The sequence below is a fragment of the Callorhinus ursinus genome, unplaced genomic scaffold (genome assembly GCF_003265705.2).
Source record: "Callorhinus ursinus isolate GAN/ISIS: 27379988/994484 unplaced genomic scaffold, GSC_fseal_2.0 scaffold10, whole genome shotgun sequence".
NCBI lineage: Eukaryota > Metazoa > Chordata > Mammalia > Carnivora > Otariidae > Callorhinus > Callorhinus ursinus.
Window position 1 is genome coordinate 36,879,483 of NW_027397072.1, and position 19,150 is coordinate 36,898,632.

The 19,150-nt window shown below is 49.4% G+C and overlaps 1 long non-coding RNA gene and 1 pseudogene across 7 annotated transcripts in view; both read right to left on the reverse strand.

Moving 5' to 3' along the window:
- Window positions 1–19,150, reverse strand: part of LOC112821020 (uncharacterized) — a 300,721-nt gene that overhangs the window by 132,834 nt on the left and 148,737 nt on the right. For 6 of the 7 annotated variants that reach the window (XR_012379728.1, XR_012379724.1, XR_012379723.1 and 3 more), the window contains one exon: window positions 13,234–13,333. The exons of the other annotated variant lie outside the window; for it this stretch is intronic. This is a non-coding gene — a long non-coding RNA (uncharacterized lncRNA). The remainder of the gene's footprint in view (window positions 1–13,233; window positions 13,334–19,150) is intronic. 7 annotated transcript variants of the gene reach the window in all.
- LOC112821019 (NADH dehydrogenase [ubiquinone] 1 alpha subcomplex subunit 1 pseudogene) lies at window positions 2,299–2,541 on the reverse strand (annotated as a pseudogene).

Here is a 19,150-nt window from a genome sequence, read left to right on the forward strand (position 1 = left end):
TTCTGGGGGTGGGGTGGGGAGCAGACGGAGCTTGGGCTGTGCGACCCAAGTTAAAAGTCCACGAATTTTCTGTCAGGCACCAGCCACTCCAGATGCACAAACACACCCCTAAGATTCTTGGAGAGGAACTGTTTACAAAGCCTTATATGGGTCCTGACCTTTGATTCTTAGTTTCTTGGTCTGGTGGGGTTTGGATGCTCATTCAGGAGGGGCACGGATTTCATATGTGTACTGGGCTTTTGGCTGGGCCTCATCCGTTCCTGCTACCTGTTGGTTCTCAGTTCCCTTTTGGGGATGACTACTCCCCAGTACGTTTCATATGGGTGAGAGAATGATCTTAACGCGCCACCCTCCACCAGGGAAGTCTGGGAAACAAGCCTTTCTCTCCTTGCCCTGGGCCACTCACAGAAGGGTATGTGACCTAACACTGGCTGGAAGGCCCTCCCCAGGCGTGGCATCTGCAGTGAGTAAAGCAGGAAGGAGGGTCCGCGGGCCCAGCTGAGCCGTGGGACAGACGGCCTCCTCCGCGAACCAGGGCTGTACTTTCTGCCTTCCCAGCCCCCCGGAGCAGTCCTGGCCCCCACCACCCCCAATTCCCGGAGCCCCTCATCCCCGTCCACTGCATTCTTTCATTTGAGCTAGCTAGAGTCTCTTTCTTGCCCAATACTACCAGGGTGGACACTGCCTAGCTTACAGGGAGCTACCCGAAAACTCCATGGGGTCCCTGACAGCAGCCTGGGTGTTCACGCCAGTGGAGAAAGAGATGAGGAGTTCTGGCCTGCAAGCGTGCCAAATGGTGTGCTCCTTCTGGAGCGGGGAGCCATCGCTAATGTCCGTAACTGATGTCTCTCTTGGGAGAGCCTGTGCGTGTGTGTGTGTGTGTGTGTGTGTGTGTAAGAGAGTGTTTCTTACTAGTCAATTAATAGAATATGGTTTCTTTTGTTGTTGTTACTCCTTTAAAAGGGTGAATATTTGGTGCCTGAGAGAAATCTGATGCTCCAAAGCACACCAGTGGCCCCAGCTCTGGGTTGGCCAGAACAGAGCATGGCCATTCCAATTTGCCTGAGGAATGTCTCCAGCTACCACACTGTTGGCACCCCAGGACGGGTCCCTGCAGAGCCCAAGGCCCACCCTCAGCCTCGTCACAGGGATCGCAGGGGCGCCTCTGTGGCCGAGGCGAGGGCCTTCCATTCTGGAATGCTGTCACCCACGCTGGTGAGGAATGAGGCTCTGGGACAATCAGGGCCTTCAGAGGCCAATGGTTCATCCCACCATGTTCCTGATGATCTGTGGTGAGACTATCACCCGCACATTTCTCTCCATTGTTCTTTTTTTTTTTTTTTTAAAGATTTGATTTACTTATTTAACAAAGAGAGAGACACAGTGAGAGAGGGAACACAAGCAGGGGGAGTGGGAGAGGGAGAAGCAGGCTTCCCGCGGAGCAGGGAGCCCGACGCGGGGCTCGATCCCCACGACCTGAGCCGAAGGCAGACACTTAACGACTGAGCCACCCAGGAGTCCCTCCATCGTTCTTTAAAAAAAAAAAAGTGTACAACTCAGTGGCCTTTAGCACCTTCATAACATGGAGCAACCATCGCCCGATCTATTTCCAAAGCTTTCTCGTTACCTCAAACGGAAACTCTGTGCCCTTTAAGCATAGCTGCCCGTTCCTCCCCTCCCCCGTCCCCGGTGACCGTCGTTCTACTTTCTGTCTCTCTGAACTTGCCGTGCTAGGCACCTCAGCTGAGCGGAAGCACACCGTATCTGTCCTCTCGGGTCTGTTTCAGTTAGCACTGTGTTTCCGAGGTTCATTCATGTGGTAGCACGTGTCGGCACGTCATTCCTTTGTAAGGCTGAATAACATTCCATGGGGTGTAGACGCCATGCTTTCTTTCTCTAGACATCTGTTGGTGGATGTCTCAGTTGCCCCCACCTTTAGCTATTATTAATAATGCTGCGATGAACACTGGTGTTCAAGTATCTGTTTGAGCCTCTGTTTTCAATTCTTTTGGATTTATACCTAGGACTGGAATTGGCTGAGTCATGTGGTAACTTGATGCTTAGCATTTTGAGGGCTCACCAAACTCTTTTCCACAGCAGCTGCCCCATTCTACCTTCCCATCAGCGGCACACAAGAGTTTGAATGTCACTGCCTCCTCTCCAGCACTTGGGGATGAAGGAGTATGTCATGTGGTTCTTACTTGGTTTGGTTTGGATTTTACTTTTTCGTTGGTTTTACTATGCAGTACATTAAGACAGTGCATAACCTTCTAGAAGGGGTAGATGAACATAACCGAGTTACTTTTCGTCAATCAGGAAAATGCTTCCTTGATCGATATTCTCCAAACCCCTTGACACATGGTAACGATTAACTCCCGAGAAGCATCTATCTCTTTCCATCAAGCTCCGCTGACATGAATAATTGGCAAACCTTTTCTCCTTGCCTCCATTAGTGAACCTGTGGATGTGTGCAGAGGCTGTGCTGGGGATGAGCAAGCACATGGCCATGACGTCAATCCCGGGCAGAATCTCGAACCACATTGGGCCAGGCTGTGGTTGCCAAGGTCAAACCCTTCGTCACTGTGGTTTTGATTTGCATTTCCCTAACTAATGATGGTGAACATCTTTTCATGTGCTTATTGGCCATTTGTATATCTTCTCTGGAGAAAGGTCTATTCAGACCCTTTGTACATTTTTAAACTGAGTTTGTCTTTTTGTTGTTGAGTTGTAGGAGTAGTTTATATATTCTGGATATTAAATCCTTATCACATATATGATTTGTAAATATTTTCTCCTATTCTATTGGTTGTCTTTTTACTTTCTTAATAATGTCCTTTGGGGCACTGGCTGGCTCAGTTGGTGGAGCATGTGGTTCTTGACCTGGATTGAGTTCGAGCCCCACGTTGGGTATAGAGATTGCTTAAAAATAAAATCTTAAACAAATAATGTCCTTTGATGCACAAAAGTCTTAAATTTTGATGAAGTCAAAATTTAAGTCCAAACTAACTATATTTTTCTTTTGTTGTTTATGCCTTTCTTGTCAAATCCAATAAATAATCTGTTGCCAAATATGACATCATGAAGGTTTACTTCTGTATTTTTTTTTTCTGACAATTTTATGGTTTTAGCTTTTATATTAAAGTCATTGATCCATTTTGAGTTAATTTTTGCATATGGTGTAAGGTAGAGGTTCAACTTCAGTCTTTTGCCTGTGGAAATCTACTTGTCCCAGCACCATTTACGGAGGATATTTTATTTTCCCCACTTGAACAGACTTGGCAGGCTTGTCAAAAATCAATTGGCCACAGATGTGTGGGTTTGTTTCTGGACTCTCAGTTCTGTTCCATTGACCTATGCTTCAAGTCTTATGCCAGTACCACACTGTTTGGATTCCTTTAGCTTGGTAGTAAGTTTTGAAATCAAGAAGCGCAAGTTCTCAAACTTTGTTTTTCTATTTATTTATTTAAAGAATAAATGATACACGGTATCCTATTAGTTTCGGGTATATATCATAGTGATTTGATATTTTTATACACTACGAAATGACTCCCATTATACATCTAGTTACCATCTGCAAGGTTTTTATAATGTTATTGGCTATATTCCCTATGTTGAACATTACATCCTCGGGACTTATTTTATAACCGAAAGTTTGTGCCTCTGAATCCCCTTCACCTATTTTGCTCATCCCCCAGCCCCTCCCCCTTTCTGGAAGCCACCAGTTTGTTTCTAGCATCTATGAGTCTGTTTCTGGTTTGTTTCATTTGTACATTTGTTTTGTTTTTTAGATTCCACATGTAAGTGAAATCACACAATATCTGTCTCTCTCTGTCTGATTTATTTCATGTAACGTAATACCCTGTAGATTCATCCACATTATTGAAAATGGCAAGATTTCATTCTTTTTTATGGAAGAGTAATATTCCATTGTATATGTACGTCACATCTTCTTTGTCTTCTTTATCCATTCATCTACCGATGGACACTTGGGCTGCTTCCATATGTTGGCTGTAAACAGTGCGACTTTGTCTTTCTTTTTCAAGATTGTTTTGGCTCTAGGGGACCCCTTGAGATTCCATATGAATTTGAGAATAGGTTTCTTCATTTCTATGAAAAAAGGGCTGTTGAAATTTTGATAGGGACTGCATTGAATCTGTAGATTGTTTTGGATAGTATTGCCAGTTTAACAACATTAAGTCTTCCTACCCATGAACACAGCATGACTTTACATTTATTTAGGGCTTCTTTAATTCCTTTCAGCAATCTCTAAACCTTTCTTGAACCTATTTGTGTCTGTGACTTACATAACCTCTCAAGATAATGAGGGCCATATGTTTCCCTTACCCACTACATAAATTAGTGTTAAAACCAATAGAACACACTGTCTCTCTCAATTTTTGCAGGCTTTCTTAATTTCAGTATTTTCAGTTTTGGTAAGCAAATCCCAGTGTGTGCTATTGATAGCTTTCATGATTTCCTTGATATTAGATACACATATGCCCTCTCAGGCACCATCGTCACAGACTAAAAACTCTCATTCTTTTAGGCGTCCCCTCACACGGTTTCATCGGTTTCCCTTCTCCTAGTTCTGTTATGTTTCTGATCCAATAAGCAAACTTATATTCAACCAACTTATGTACTGCCCAACCGGCTTTAGTATTTGGGTGGGAGAGACCCAAATGTCCAATGTACTGAAGAAGAGACCTAAATGTTGATTCTATCTCCAGGTGCCATGGCAAGAGGTATTGGGAGCCCATGGCCTTGACTTCACAGAGTGAGGAGAGAGAACCAATGAAGGGGAGAGGATTTCCAGCTGGTGGTTTAGGGGAGACCCCATGGAGGAGGAACCATTTAGATAGAGGGATCAGAGTATGGGGTCCTTAGACTCACAATTAATTGAATGTCAACAGAAGCAGAGCTGGATTTTTATGAATAGGTTTCAGGAGGAATCTGAAACTTCTGAGAAATGAATGCTAGATTTTAGATGTATGGGGATATGTGCACTTTGTTGGGGGAAAAATCCATGGCTCTCATTAGATTCTCAAAAAAAAGTAGGTCAGGCTCAAGGAAGATCCTTGCTCATGAGGGACTGATCAGAGGGCTCATTTCTACTTGTTGCTATAGGAAGCTCCATGTGGATGCGGAGAATTATTATTATGTACATGGGCCAGAGGGCTAATGCATCCAGAGGCTCTGAACCTAGATTCAAGGTGCCCAAACAAATTATATATTTGTTTTATGTTTTTATTTTAGCACATTTTCCCAGAAACAGTCATCTGATTCTTAGAGGTCCTGACCCCAATAACCAAGCAGTGGGGGCCCTAGAAGGCAAGTTCTCTTAGTGAGGAGACACGAGATGCTCCTCTAGAGGGAGAGGTAGAGATGGTGCAAAGGAGGGAGGCCCAGGCGGGACAGAGGGCAAGAGGCTTTAGCCATCAGAGAACAGTGCCGAGTCCCTGGGCTGCTGATGGGCCAGGTGAAGAAACCCTGAAATTGAGAGAAAGACAGAAGGAAAATAATTCAAACTGGGGAGCTTCAGAGTCAACTTTCAAAGCTCAGTGCAAAAGCTTCTTTCTTGGGGCACCTGGGTGGCTCCATCGGTTAAGCATCAGCCTCCAGCTCAGGTCATGATCCCAGGGTCCTGGGATGGAGCCCTGCATCGCGCTCCCTGCTCAGCGGGGAGCCTGCTTGTCTCTCTCCTTCTGCCCTTCCCCCCAGCTCATGCTCTCCCCTCGCCCCCTCTCTTTCTTTCTCAAAAAAAAAAAAAAAAAAAAAAATCTTTTAAGAAAAAGCTTACTTCCAGAGGTCCTGGCTTGACTTCCCAGCCTTGGGAAGATGTTGACAACGCCTGTCACCTGTCCCTGAGCCCCTGAGCCTCTCACTCTCCCTCCAGACCAGGCACTCTTCAGAGCTGCCAGGGAGTCGGCTGGGCCTGGCACATAACAGATGTCTGGGCTCCCTACCCTTGCCCAAAGGCCAACCCCACCCTTGCCCAAAGGCCAACCCCCTCGTTCTTGGAAAGGGACCCTCTGGAAGACTGGGCCACCACATCAGTTACATGAGCATGGTAATGGCACTGACAGTCACCTCTGGGTGTATTCAAAAGATAAGCTGCAGCAAATGTGCTTCTTCCCTTCACTGTGGTCACGATGACACACAGACAGAGTTCCCTAGGACTCGGATCGCCCCGACAGAGAAGAACCAGAGCTCAGACTGCTGGTCAGTTCGGCTTTACTGTGGGCTTGAGATGTCAGGCTCCCCGATCCCTCGTGCTATGGGCTGTTTTTGTCCCAGGCCAGGAGCAGGGCTGTTGGCAGAGCAGGATCATCATGCGAAGGCCTGAGAATGGGCACAGCACCGTTAGGTTCCTGGCGGAGACTTCCCTTTTTGCACAGTCTCCAGTGACCCTGATGCTGGTGGCAGGAGGAACTCTGGTGGTGGGAGCAGACACAAGCACGTGCATGGAGGGGGGTCTTCTGTGGGCTGCCGAGGCCCCCAGACAGCACCCGGGGCCTGGCCAAGGAAACGATGATTTCCATTTCGATGAACGTGATTGGAGAGCCCGATAATTCACACCTCACCAGCAGCATGCCACCAGAATCATAAAATAAACACGTCATTGTGTTTTCTCATGACAAGCTGCCCTTTTGTCTTTTTCCTGCTCTTCCACGATGGCATCTGTTGGCTGCTGACTCACACTGCAGGTGACGAGCAGCCCACCCCATGTGTGTGCGCTCTGCGGCCATTTGCAGCCTGTGGTTCCCCCATGAGTCAGTAGAATTGGGACACCACTGAGCAGATGTTACGGAGGTGACACAACCGTCACAGAGAGTTTTGAATCTTTGAAGAGGAGAACTACGCTCAAGTTTATTTTGAATACGCTGAGTCATGGCTGCTTCAAGGACAAGGCTCAGCTGTAGACACCAACGGCAAACCCAAACCCTGGGGCATTTTGTTTGGTGCAAATTTGGAAGTTTCTATAAAACGTTATTTCTAGAAGAACTAAAACATTTTTTTTTCCTGCAACACTTGCAATCGTCTGTAAAGCTTTAAAAACGAAAATGTAGACAAATTAATTTCCTACGCATGCTAAAGTAAAAGGCAGTGGTTCATATATTTAAAATTTTTAAATCAACTTTCAAATGTATAATTTTTTTTATAAACTCAGTACAGAAGGAGGAGGGTAAAGGAGAATGGGGAAGACCCAGGGTAAGAGATTTTATAACTCACTGAAAATGTGACCAAGGCATCTATACTTTCAGTGTCTATGACGCTGTTGACCCTTGCAATTTGGTTGGTTGGTTGGTTTTGGACAGAGTGTCTTTCTGAAATCTCGAAGGAGCCAAATTAGGCATCTTTTGGGGTGGGTCTCCTCAGCCACACTGAGTCCTCTCAAGTCCTGGGCAGCTGGCTGGGTGGAGCGAAGCCTCTGTGGAGGCTGCTGGTAGGATTTAGGACACTCTCCCCTGGTGCAGGGGGCAGACTCGCAGCTCTGGAGATGTGAGTGTGCGGTGGAAGGTGGACTCACTGCAAGTTGTGCAGACTGAGCTCCCCCCGCACCCATCCAACGCCCAGGCAGGAGGCCCCACTCGGGCACCAAGACCCTTGGGATCCCGGGGCAGCCCTAGGGGAGCACCACTGAGCTTCACTGGTGGCTGGAGAAGTTGGGTGGCAGAGAAACCTGGCAGACCTTTCTGTCCTCAGGCCTCCCAGCCAGGTGGAAGCCCTACAGTGGGGTCCTTACTGCAGCCTTCAGGGTGCGACCCTGAGATCCGGCCCCCTCCTCTCTGATTCGTGGGACAGACAGACAGTTAACTCACCCTTTGCTCCGCTAATATCTCTCTCCTCTCCTCCCTACAAACTTGTCTGACTTTACTGTGTGTGTGGTGGGTTTGTTTAGGAAACAGGGCAGGTCCGTGGGCCGGAATCACCCACCGCTGGTGACACATCTCACCTCTGTCCAGTCTTTGGCCCCAGCCCTTCACAGATGCCTTTAGGGAATACTGGGCCACAGCGCTCGTATCTTCCCTCACTCTGCCAACCTGGCAACTCGGAACATCCTTAGACCATCAGTGTCACGGAGGCCAGCTCCTGAGGTTTCCCACTTGGCCAACTTGCCATGGCCTTCCTGGTGGTCAGTTTTTCCTTTATAAGGCCCTAAGCCAGACAGCAGAGAAAGCAGAACTTCCAATCGTGGCCTTGGCCTTGCCTCTTGCCCGGACCCATGTCTCATTTGCCTCTGGCTTGTTCTCTAGCTCCCCGGATTTCTGTTTCTTTGCCTCCCCCTCCCCGTCTTCTTCCCCTCCTCCCCCCCCTTCTCTTCCCTTCAAGCCCCACTCCTTTAGCCTGGACCCAGAACCTAAAGAGACCGAAAAGTCCAGGGAGCAAGCCCCCATATTCTTGGCTCCCCGTCACTGTTGTCCTTTAGGATAGACACAGCACCTCTCACCGAGCCAGGATGGAACAGAGAGTGACGTGGTATATGGTCCTTGTCACCGCCCCGCTCTCGGCCTCAAATCCCCAGGGACGCCTTCCCAGCTCCCTCCCGCATTCTGAGCAATATCCCTGTGATCAACCTTTCCAAAGTAGGACCGGCATAGCAGCCCAGCCCCCCCTCCCACGCCCATGACTGGAATTTCCAAGGCTCTCCAGACTAGGTGGCCTCCCTCCCAACACAAGGATGTTCCCCTGGAGCGTTCTGTCACATAAATTCTTCCAAGAATTTGTTGCCAGGAAAAAAATTCCCTGAAGAATATTTTCTTTTATTAGACAATAAGAGCTGCATACCACACTGTTTTCCGTTTTTTTGTTTTGTTTGTTTATTTTTCCCCCTTCCCTTACCAGGAAGTCAGAGCTACACCAGTGCTGCTTCCAAAAGCAATCATCAGCCCCCTTTCTGTCCCCTTCCTACTGCCACTTGTCCAGTCTGTTCTGGGTGTGATTCCCCGCGTGGTCATTGTGAATGGAGTATAAGCCCCGGTCATTGTGCGGGAAGGCTGTCCAGGCGGCCCTGTGGTCTTGACGCACTGCCTTTACCCTGCCCCCCTCGCCGGGTCCTGGAGGTGCCCCCAAGATTCATGCCCACTGCCGAGTTCCGTCTATGTATTGGGTTTGGGGTCCTGCACTCCCCAGGCTCCACCTTTGGGGTCACAGCACCAACCAGAACAATCCCTGGCCCCCTTTGCTTCATGATACGGGAGCTTCCCAAAGAAAGAGAAGGTGTTTTGCCCGGATGATAATGCCTTGAGGCCGGCCGAGGCTCCTGGCCCAGGGACCAGATTTTCCCCTCCGCAGTCAGTCCCCATTTCACATCCCGTCTGCCCAAGGGACAAGGTAAGGGAGAGGGAATTTTGGCCTGGCATGTGGAGGAAAGGGATCTTGGCAGCGAGAGGGGCCAGCAAATGTCAAACCACGTCAGCGAGCACCAGGACCCCTGGGGGAGGTTCTTATTCCGTCTTTGGACAGGCCTTCACCCCAGCAGGTCGAGGTGGGGTTTGCAGCGCTCCTGGACAGATTCCCCGCCCCAGGCCCCCAGGGTCCGAAGGCATTTCTGCCACTTCCTTCTGTCTTCCCAGGCTTCTGAACAGAACAATAAGCAAGACGAAAGCTTGCAGTCAGCGGGGAACAGTCTCTTTGAGTTTGGCAGCTGAGCCTTTCACCAAGCCCCACTACGGACCAAGGGCTCTTTTGTCCTTGGGGAGAAAAGCTGTTTCCTGGAGGCTTTGATTATTTTATTCAGCAGGACTTTGTACAGTTAGGGTGGAAGTTTCACCTTAAAAGAGAACTCGTGTCCTGACTTTAAAACCACCCTGTCTTTTCTGTCATATGCACACTCCAAGGGAGAAAGAGATGTAAAAATCATTTTTCAAGTCAGTGTAAGTATGGCATTGAAGTCACTAGCATAGTCAGAAAAGGACTTCAAACGAAGTGCAAAGTTGACAGCCTGCACCTGTGGCCTCCAGTAGCCCCGTCAGATACAAGAGCGGCCAGACACCATGGCATTCAAGGCCTCCAGACAGCATGCCATCTCACTGGTTTGTTGGGTGAGAGTGAGTTGAGTCGTCCTTTAATTCCAGACTTGGCGTCAAACCTGCTCATGGGACTGAAAGCAGGCCCGAGTCTCTGCCACAGCACCTGCCATAGGGTCCCCTGCCAGCTACACAGAAAGACAAGCTTGGTGTCAGGTCACCAAATGGGCCAGCATCTGAGATGTCCTAATAAATAAGCCCGGGTGTTGAGGTTTGTGTGCACAGGCTTGCTGAGCACTGGCTCTCTCTGCCTGGGAGCCGACGGGGTACTCCACGCACCGCTGTGCCCCCCACCAACCACCAACCCCTGGCTCCTGTCCGTGGGGGGAGAGATTTGAAAGTTGCAAGGGGAAACCAGCATGAGTCCCCTGTACGCCATTACCGCACCCAACCACAAGCATGGGGGATGCTCTGAGAATTGGTTCGTGCCCCTTCTTGGCTGGTCTGCCTTTCCAGGGACACTTCTGCCCCAAACTGAGACCAGAGTTTGGGATGAAGCCTGCCTTTTCTGGGACAGCTTCTGCCCTTACTCCTTTGGCCCTTACCCCTGAAATACTTTCAGATCATTGCAGAGGCCAGGATTTCCCTTGCTCTGGCGCTTTGCTCACGCTGGGATTCCCTGTCCTGCACCTTGGACTGTGTACTAGTCACGGTTCGCCAGAGAAACGGAACTACAAGGACACGTATAAGAAGACATTTATTAGAGAACTTGGTGTAAGGCCCAATCTGAATTGGGAAGACCAAGAACCAGGAGCGGTGTTTGAGGGCGGGGGAAGGCAGATGTCAGCTCAAGCAGAGAGAGAATGAATTCACCCCTCCTCTGCCTTTTTATTGTATCTGGGTACCCATCGTGGGGGGCAGGGATGATGCCCATGCACACTGGGGACGGCCATCACTTCTTCCCAATCTACTGATGCAAATGCTAATATCTTCCAGAAATACCTTGACAGACACACCCAGGGATGTTTTGACAAGCTATCTGGACATCCCTTAGCCTAATCAAGTTGACACATAAAATGAACGAACCATCTTGGCTGGTCCACTCCTTTCTCTTTCCCATCCCAGTCTGGGGCATCTCCTGCCCCTCCAAGACTGGGTTGGGGCCTCTCCAGTTCTACCATGGCCCCTGTCCTCCCCCCAGTCCCATCACGGCATTATGGTACTCCTCCTGTGGGTCTTCCCTGGGCAGAGACAGGGGTCATGGGAGCATTGGAGAGGCCCCTGCCTGTACCCCTAGGCTCCCCACAGAGTCTGGCAATAGTTGACCCCTCAGAACACTCATCACATGACAACACCCCGGTTTACTGAACTGGAGGCTCTGACTAGACAGAATCAATAGTTCGGTTCCAATCAGCTGGCAGGCCGGGGCCAGCACCACGTGAAGCACAGGTCCCCCAAATCCACGGACCTGGTCAGGCCTAACACTTGGGACACGTCTTGGGCAGGGGAGGGTCTGTTTTAGTGGAGCTGCTCAGGTTCTAGGTCAACGATAAACAGGTGGACAGAAGGTGATGGACTCTTTCATTTTTCTAGGTTGGAGTTGCCTAGGCCAGAGTATTCAGGTGGCCCCCCACTCTGCCATTCCCATGAGGCAAAAGCATCTGGGCAGCCCCCACTCCACCGTCTACACAAAAGTGGGGCATCCAGGCATCCCCGACTCTGCACTCTTACAGACCTCTGGGATTTGGCTCACACTGGTTCCCAGCACCAAGGGCATTCCCTGACCCAAGGTAGCTGCTCAACAATTGTGGGCTGAGTGAGTGAAAGAAGAAAAGAATGAGTTCATGGACAAAGAAGTCTCTTCTTGGAAGACTGACAATGTAGCTAGCCCCAGCTGTGTCTCTGGAGACCTTTGCATACAAATTAGAAAAAAAGTCCCCAAACTCTCCTTTAATATAAAAGTGATTTCCCATTTTTGGTATTCCCTCTCCAACGTGAGTCCATGGAAACACTGAATGGGATCCTCACTTAAGTGCACATCAGGATGAGAAGTGTCCATATGATGGAGCACCTACCACCCGGCAATGAAAATGAGCCACATCCACAGGTGGCAACAGAGATCGAGCAGAATAACACGGAGAGAAGAAAGCAAACAGTGCAATGACTCCATTTACATCAGTGTGTAAAACCCAGCGAGCAGTGGGTTGGGGGTGGAATTAAGCCGTATCTTCTTTAAAAAGATCTGAAGCCACCACAGTAAAATGTTATCATTTACTCCGTGTTAAATGTTGTCGTTATTAGGCATGTTTGTTATGTTACTCTCTGGCGCTTTTGGGGAAGAAACAATGTTCTCGATTTCTCAGAAATAATTTAGGAACCAAGTGGTTACTCTTCTTAGTATTTGCTATAGAACCTAGCAGAGTTATTTTACTAAGATGGTATAGAAACTATACTTGGGAGCAAGGATTCTTCTTTGAATAAATTCTCCCAGTTTCCTAACTCCCCAGTTCAGCTTCCTTTGCCCCAGTGCAAGTTCTTATGGGAATACTTCCGTGTTTCCTGCCTCTGCTTCTCCTTGTCTTCGTTGTGGGCTTCCTCAGACATCTGCCCACCCCCTTGTCCAGATCATCAAGCGAATCTTTCATGTAATGATAGTAAGTGAGCTGTTTAGGCACCAGAACGCCATGGGTCTCAAACTTCACGCTGCACTTGGAATCACCAGGAGCTTATTAAAGCAGATTCCCAGATCCTACCCCCAGAGTTTTAGACTCAGTAGGTCCGGGACGGAACTCAAGAGTTTGCATTTGTAACAGGTTCCCTGGCAATGCCGACACTGCCTGCCCAGGGGCCACACTCCGAGAAGCACTGTACCAGAGGATGCTGGAACATCATCACGTCTCTGTCTCACCTAGTGCCGCACGCACCAGTGGGAGGGAGCGGCACGTCTCCTGTGAGCTCAGCCTCTCGCTTCCTGGTGCCCTCTGCCCACCCCCAAATGTCATCATGGCAACAGTATCTGGCACCCATTTTTTCCTCCATCCCTCTCAGCATAGAACAGATTTAATCATGTTTATTTCCATGTGGTCTGGACCAAGCCAGCTTTGGCCTGGAAGAGAACATTGAAAATTAAACAAACAGTATTGTGTGAAGAATGAAGAGAAGAGCAGGAAGGAGGATGAAAACGCCTAAGAAGCGATAAGAAACGAAAGAAGAAAAGCAACAAGGATCAAGAAATAAGAAGAAAGGTGATATTTCCCAGTCCTACCGAAGCGAGGTGACTCGGGGTTTGGCAGATGTCCTGCTTCTCAGCCAGCAGAGAAAGAACAGCGGGGCCATGCTTCCTGCCTCCATGCAAATAATCATCCCTAACAACAGAAAAATCATCAGCGTCAGAGGGGGTAATTTATGACTGGCAGGAATTCTCCCTTTTGAAAACTCTTAAGTACAGAGCTTTGCTGTCACCATCTCTTGACAGAGGCCTTCAGATGTCCTCAGGGCCTGTCCCCAGAGGATGCCCACGGAAGCAGGATGAGAAAGTAGACATTTCCCTCTCGGGGGCTTGGGGCTTAAGCACATCCATCCTTGAGTCAGGAAAAGAAGCTGTGGCTCATAGGACAGGGATGGGCATGGGGAGTCAGGGCTGAGAGACGAGGGGGGAGCCATCCACTCCGGGATCCCCCCCCACCTCCTCCCCAAGGCCTGGGCATCACCTGGGTCTGCCTCCCACACGTTCTCGTGTCATAGGCCTGGCACAGAGGCTGGCTGACAAAACTTCCCCCAGCTGGTTGTAAAGGGCGGGCTTCAGCCTCACTGACCTAGAGTCAAGTTCAGACCACCAACTCTCCTTCCGCGGGAGAGGAAACTGAGCTACGGAGGAGCCAAGTGACTTGCGTAAGGCCACAGAGCAAGAGAATTAGCAGAAGACGGATGGGAATTCCCATCTCCGGATGACAGTTCTCAAGGGGGGAGAAAGTAAGTCTTCTCGCTTCTGTGGTAAGAACGAGCTGACTGTTCTCTCCCCATCTGTTTTCACAGTCATCTATGGAATCAACCTCAGGGCCAGACGGGAACAGGATCCAGCTCTCGTGCGTGGGTTTCCCTGTGGGGCTCTGTCCACACGCTGCTGAAATGAGCCTGGAAAGTTCTTAGGCTGCCAAACAGGCTCCCGGGAGGCCCGATGGCTTCAGCCTACTATGGAGTCCTCCTCCATGGGGAGCCGCACTGTGGCATGGCGCAGGCCATGGGTCTCCACTCCTTGTCTCTTCACTCCAGGGAGGGAGCTTGTCACGTCAGGCTGGGGCCCAGCAAGTTTGGAATATGGCGCCCGCGGAGGGGCAGAAGCGAGACTGAAAAACGAATCAGTAACAGAAAAAATATTTCAGGGCAACTGCAGTTTCTGAGTATGTGCCCCGTCGGGCACGGAGTCTTCAGAATTGATCGCAGGACATCTCCTGAAAGCCGTCTGGCGGGCAGCCGACCTGACAGCCGTGGAAATGAGCCAGTGCAGGCATCACGGGGGGCAGGGAATGTGACGAAGCGGGGAGGCTGCAGCTAGAGGGCCCGGCCTCATCTGCTCCTGACTTGAGGACCGTGCCAACCCAGAGCTGGGCCACGGCAGGCTGGGCTAACTCCCCCGGGGCTGCAAAATGAGGCCGACTTTCCTAGGGTGACAGACCCCATGCCCCTCATTTTGCGGGATGACCCTCACATCCTAGAAAAGGGCGAAATGAGGTGACTTGGCGCCTTCCCCAAGGGCACCCAGGGGTGTCGTCCACTGCCCACGCTGAGTTACCCCAATGACTGGAAAGGAGGGGAGACCGCGAGGCTGGAATGCCAGCCGATTGAGGCCTTAGTGTTCCGATCTGTACACATTCACTGTTGCGGGGATGAAACAGATCTCGCGGGGCAGGTTCTTGGGATGGTGCTCGGCATTAGCTATTGCCATGGGCGCTGGTTTTATCATGATTTCTAGAAACCGCTTTTCCTACCTTTACTCTCCTGTTATAAAAATCACACTAAACCCTAGAAGCAAACACAGAAATGTAGCAGACGAAAGCGACTCAGAAACCTGAAATGTCACTTTCATTAAAACACAGCATACCATGATCCTCTCAGCACAGCCTCTCACCCACACGTCTGAGTTTGTTCGCTGCATCTTTATCCTGTGCGAACAGCACAGTTTCTATTGGAGCCTCTTTTAGAAAAGGGCCCCTGCGACCTTAGAGGGAAACTGGGCACTCTGCTTTATTGGGATTAATTGGCCGGCCTGCAGCCACGTGCATGGTGTTGGGTGTGACGGGGGGGGAGTGTTCGGTTCCTTTATCATCCACCTGTTCACTCATTCATCGGTTACCTACTGAACACCTGTCCTAGCCAGGCATTGCTTCAGCTGCTAGGATGCTGTGACATCGAGAGAAAGAACAAACTGGCATGCTAGTGATGGGGGACAGGCCACGGAGAAGCAACCGTCCCAAGCACTGATGAAAATCAGGCAGGGTGCAAGGCAGAGAGACTCTGTGTGCAAGAGGCCTGTCTGAGGCGCGCCAGGGGGGTGCAGTCAGTTAAGTGTCCGACTCTTGATTTTGGCTCAGGTCACGATCTCAGGGTCGTGAGACTGAGCCCCGCGTTGGGCTCTGTGCTCAGCGGGGAGTCTGCTTCAGATTCTCTCCCCCTCTCCCTCTGTCCTTCCCCCCTGCGTGCTATCTCTCCAAAAGAAATAAATAAATCTTTAAAAAAATAAAAAAGAGGCCTGTCCAAAGGATGACCGCAGAGACCTAAGGGATCAGAAGAACATGGTATCTGGCTGAGCACTCCAGGCAGAGAGAGAAGCAAAAATGTGGCTCCAAGGCAGGAGCTCCCTCATAGTTAACACGGGGCTCAGCTGCTAACTGACCATATTCAACATTGCCAGCCTGAAGGCAATGCACCCTGTCCCAGCTCTCTTGGGTGGGCAGACCCTTGTCATACTCACGGGGACTTTGTCATCTGTGGCCCCTTCCATTCCCTCCAGGCCTGCCCTGACAACACGAGGCAGAGGTAAGATAGGAGGTGCTGGGGCCCAGGAGCCCCCCATCCCCTAGCATCGGCTGCTCGCTCTCTGTCACCACGGGCTGGGAGTGGCCCTCTGTTTCCTCATCTATAAAATGGAGGTGATCCTTGTTCACAGGGTTGTTCAGAGCTTCTCAGGAGACACGGAGAAGGAGGCTTCGTATAAAATGTGAAGAACCTCCTGAGCACAGCGCATCTGAAATTGGGGCAGCTCAGAAGACAGGTGGTCTCTGTAAACCGTGTTGTCATTGTTCTTTCCCTGCAGACACGGGGCATCCTTAAAGCTTTTTCTTCCCTACCTCCTTTAAAACCTACCTGCACGCAATTCACAGAGTTAGGAATCGAGGCTAGTCTCTCCTTTGCCAGTAAGGGCTCTGCCTTTTGACAGACAACCATATACTAAGCCAAAGGAATGCTCTCTAAGAGTGGACATGTCAGCCATCAACTGACAGATCCCAGGAGGGAATGTTTTCAAGAGGAAGATTTTCCCAGCTCTCAGAGTACCTCAGGCTGCCCTTACCCATTCCACAGAGAGGCCCACCAGTCAGGGAGACGACTGGTTTGCTTCTGGTGTCTCTCCCAGTCCCAACCAGGGTTCCACTGATCAGATACTCCCTTTGCTGTCTCTGGTGCCACATCACGTGGTCACTGGCCCAACCGGTTGGTCCTACTAGAGGCGAGGGTTTCACTGAGGCCAGGCAGTACCATGGTTAGCCTGGGCCATAGACGGGCTCTACCTCCATGACCAAAAGCTGTCTCTCTCTCTTTTTATTCACCGAAGACATTGCCCTTTCGGGGCTCACCCACCCTCCCCACCCACAGGCGGTGCAGTGCCTCTGCATCTTGGCGTGTTCCAAGCACTACACACTCTATTCGTTGTTCACAGCAACCTGACAAAATGGATACTACCATCATTCCTGCTTCCCAGGTAGGGAAACTGAAGCGTGAAGAGGTTAAGAGGTAGAGGTGGGATTTGAACCCATGATGTGCAATTCCAGAGGCCAAGAATTTTACTCTTCACTACATCCCTCTACAAGTCCCTTCAAGAACGTTTTGTGTTTTTCTGGGCTTGCCCTTCCACACAGGGATCTCTCTCCTCCAGCTCATCCCAGACAAGGATGCCTAAGGCTATTTGTTCCTAGCAGGAGGCATAGACAGCTCCTGGCCCCTTCTTGGGAGGCTTTTGGAGCCTGATTTTGATGGTAGGAAGCAAAGAAAAGGAACCAAGAGAAGGAAGTGACAACAATTTTGGCTCAACAGGACCTTGCTTTGTTATCAAAGCCCCGTTAGGGGGTCACTGACAGGTGTCCCAGGAGACCCATGTTCTTATCACTCAACTTGCAAATCCCTTTCCCTCCCTTGGACTTGGCACAGTCCTTGACAAACCAAGGGGCTATGTGAGGTGTTCTCGAAGGCCCACTTGCTCTAACGTAACTTCAGCTACCTACTGGGGAGGGAAGATGACAGGCTGCACAAAGATGGTTTGTAAAAAACATCCAACTGGTTATACCAATACCTCTCACCCTGCTGGTTGATGGGAGTAGGGGACTAGAAAGCCCTAAACATCCCAGAAGGAAAGAAAGCAGCCCTTTTGTGTTTAATGGCCCTATCATTCAGCAGATGTATCTTCCAAATTAAAACCCCTTTTCTCATAAAAATGCCAGGATGATTTTAGCCAAGTATTTCAGCAAAGGCCCCTTAGCATCTTCAGTATCTCAACAAGAGTTCTCTACATGGTTTTAGAGAGGAAATTCCCAAAGATTTCTGTCCCCAGTTATATATGTCAGGGGGCATCAGCATGGGATGAAACAAAATGGGTCACTGGTGCGCTCTACCCTGACTTGGCGGGCTGACTGTGGCCCAGCCTGACCTGCTCCTGGTCATGGCGTCTGGTGAGACACTGGGAGGACCAGAGTCGGGGGTAACCAAACTGTCTGGGCTCAGAGAAGCTGACAGGTGAGCAGGCCATTCTGCTGCAAGGAAGGCTGGCTTGTCTCTGGATGGAAGAAATTAGGACACTCAGTGTAGACTATCTACAAATAAGCCATTTGTGAACCCACTGACTTTTCTATCAGTTTGTTTATTTACTGGCTCAGAGTGAGAAAACAGCATCTTGGTTTCTAAAGTTTTGGACATCATATCAAATACTCTTGGTGAAGCAATGAAGATTTTGTGGCTGTTTTGATCTTTGTAAACTCAAGTATAGTTTTTTTAAGGAAACTCCACTGAAGTAAAACATACATAGACAAAAGTGCACAAATGATATGCATAAGAGCTTGACAAATTTTCACAAAGGATCCAAATCTCTAAAATCGTGACCAGATTAAGGAACAAGACATTGTTGAATCATTATATTGTACACCTGAAACTAACATAACACTGTATGTTAATTACACTTAGATAGAAAAGAAGACACAGATAATGAAAAAAAAAAGAGAGAAAGAAAGAAACAGGACATTACCAGCACCCCAACAGCCCCATTGAGCCTCTTTCCAGTCACATCCCCCAAATAACTACCATCTTGACGTCCATCCCCACCGATCAGCTTTGTCTGTTCTTGAGCTTCGTGTAAATAGAATCATTCCGTGTGACCTCTCGGTTGTCTGGCTTTCTTCACTGAACATGAAGATTTCAGTCCTGTGTTACTTTGCGTTGTGTTAGGTTGTTCAATTTCATTGCTAAGGACACCACACAGATTTACCCATTCCTCTGTTGATGGAAATTTGGGTTGTTTCTATTAACCTTAAAAATAAAACTGCCAGTTATTTTACCAGAAAGAAAAATGGGCTTATTCAGGAATAGTAGAGAAATGCAATTTGGGACAAGCAAAGTAGGTTTACAACAAAAACATAGGCAAGTCCGGAGATCGAAGGAGAGGAATGCTCTTTTACCCAGGAAAGGGGGGAATGTGGGGAGGTCTGTTATAAACAAAAAGCCCATTGGGGTAAGTGGTGCGTTCAAAGTATTAGTGGTTTTCATTGGCTGAGTTACAACAGTCTCTCACTGGCTGGGTGTTGCCGGGGGAGGAAGAAAAGCCCTCTTCGTCCTTCTGGGGTGGTGAAGTAGTAGCTGAAGAAGTGTCACCTTGCAAGGTGTGTCTCTCTGTGTTGGGTCTACAATTGGCCAGGAGTGGT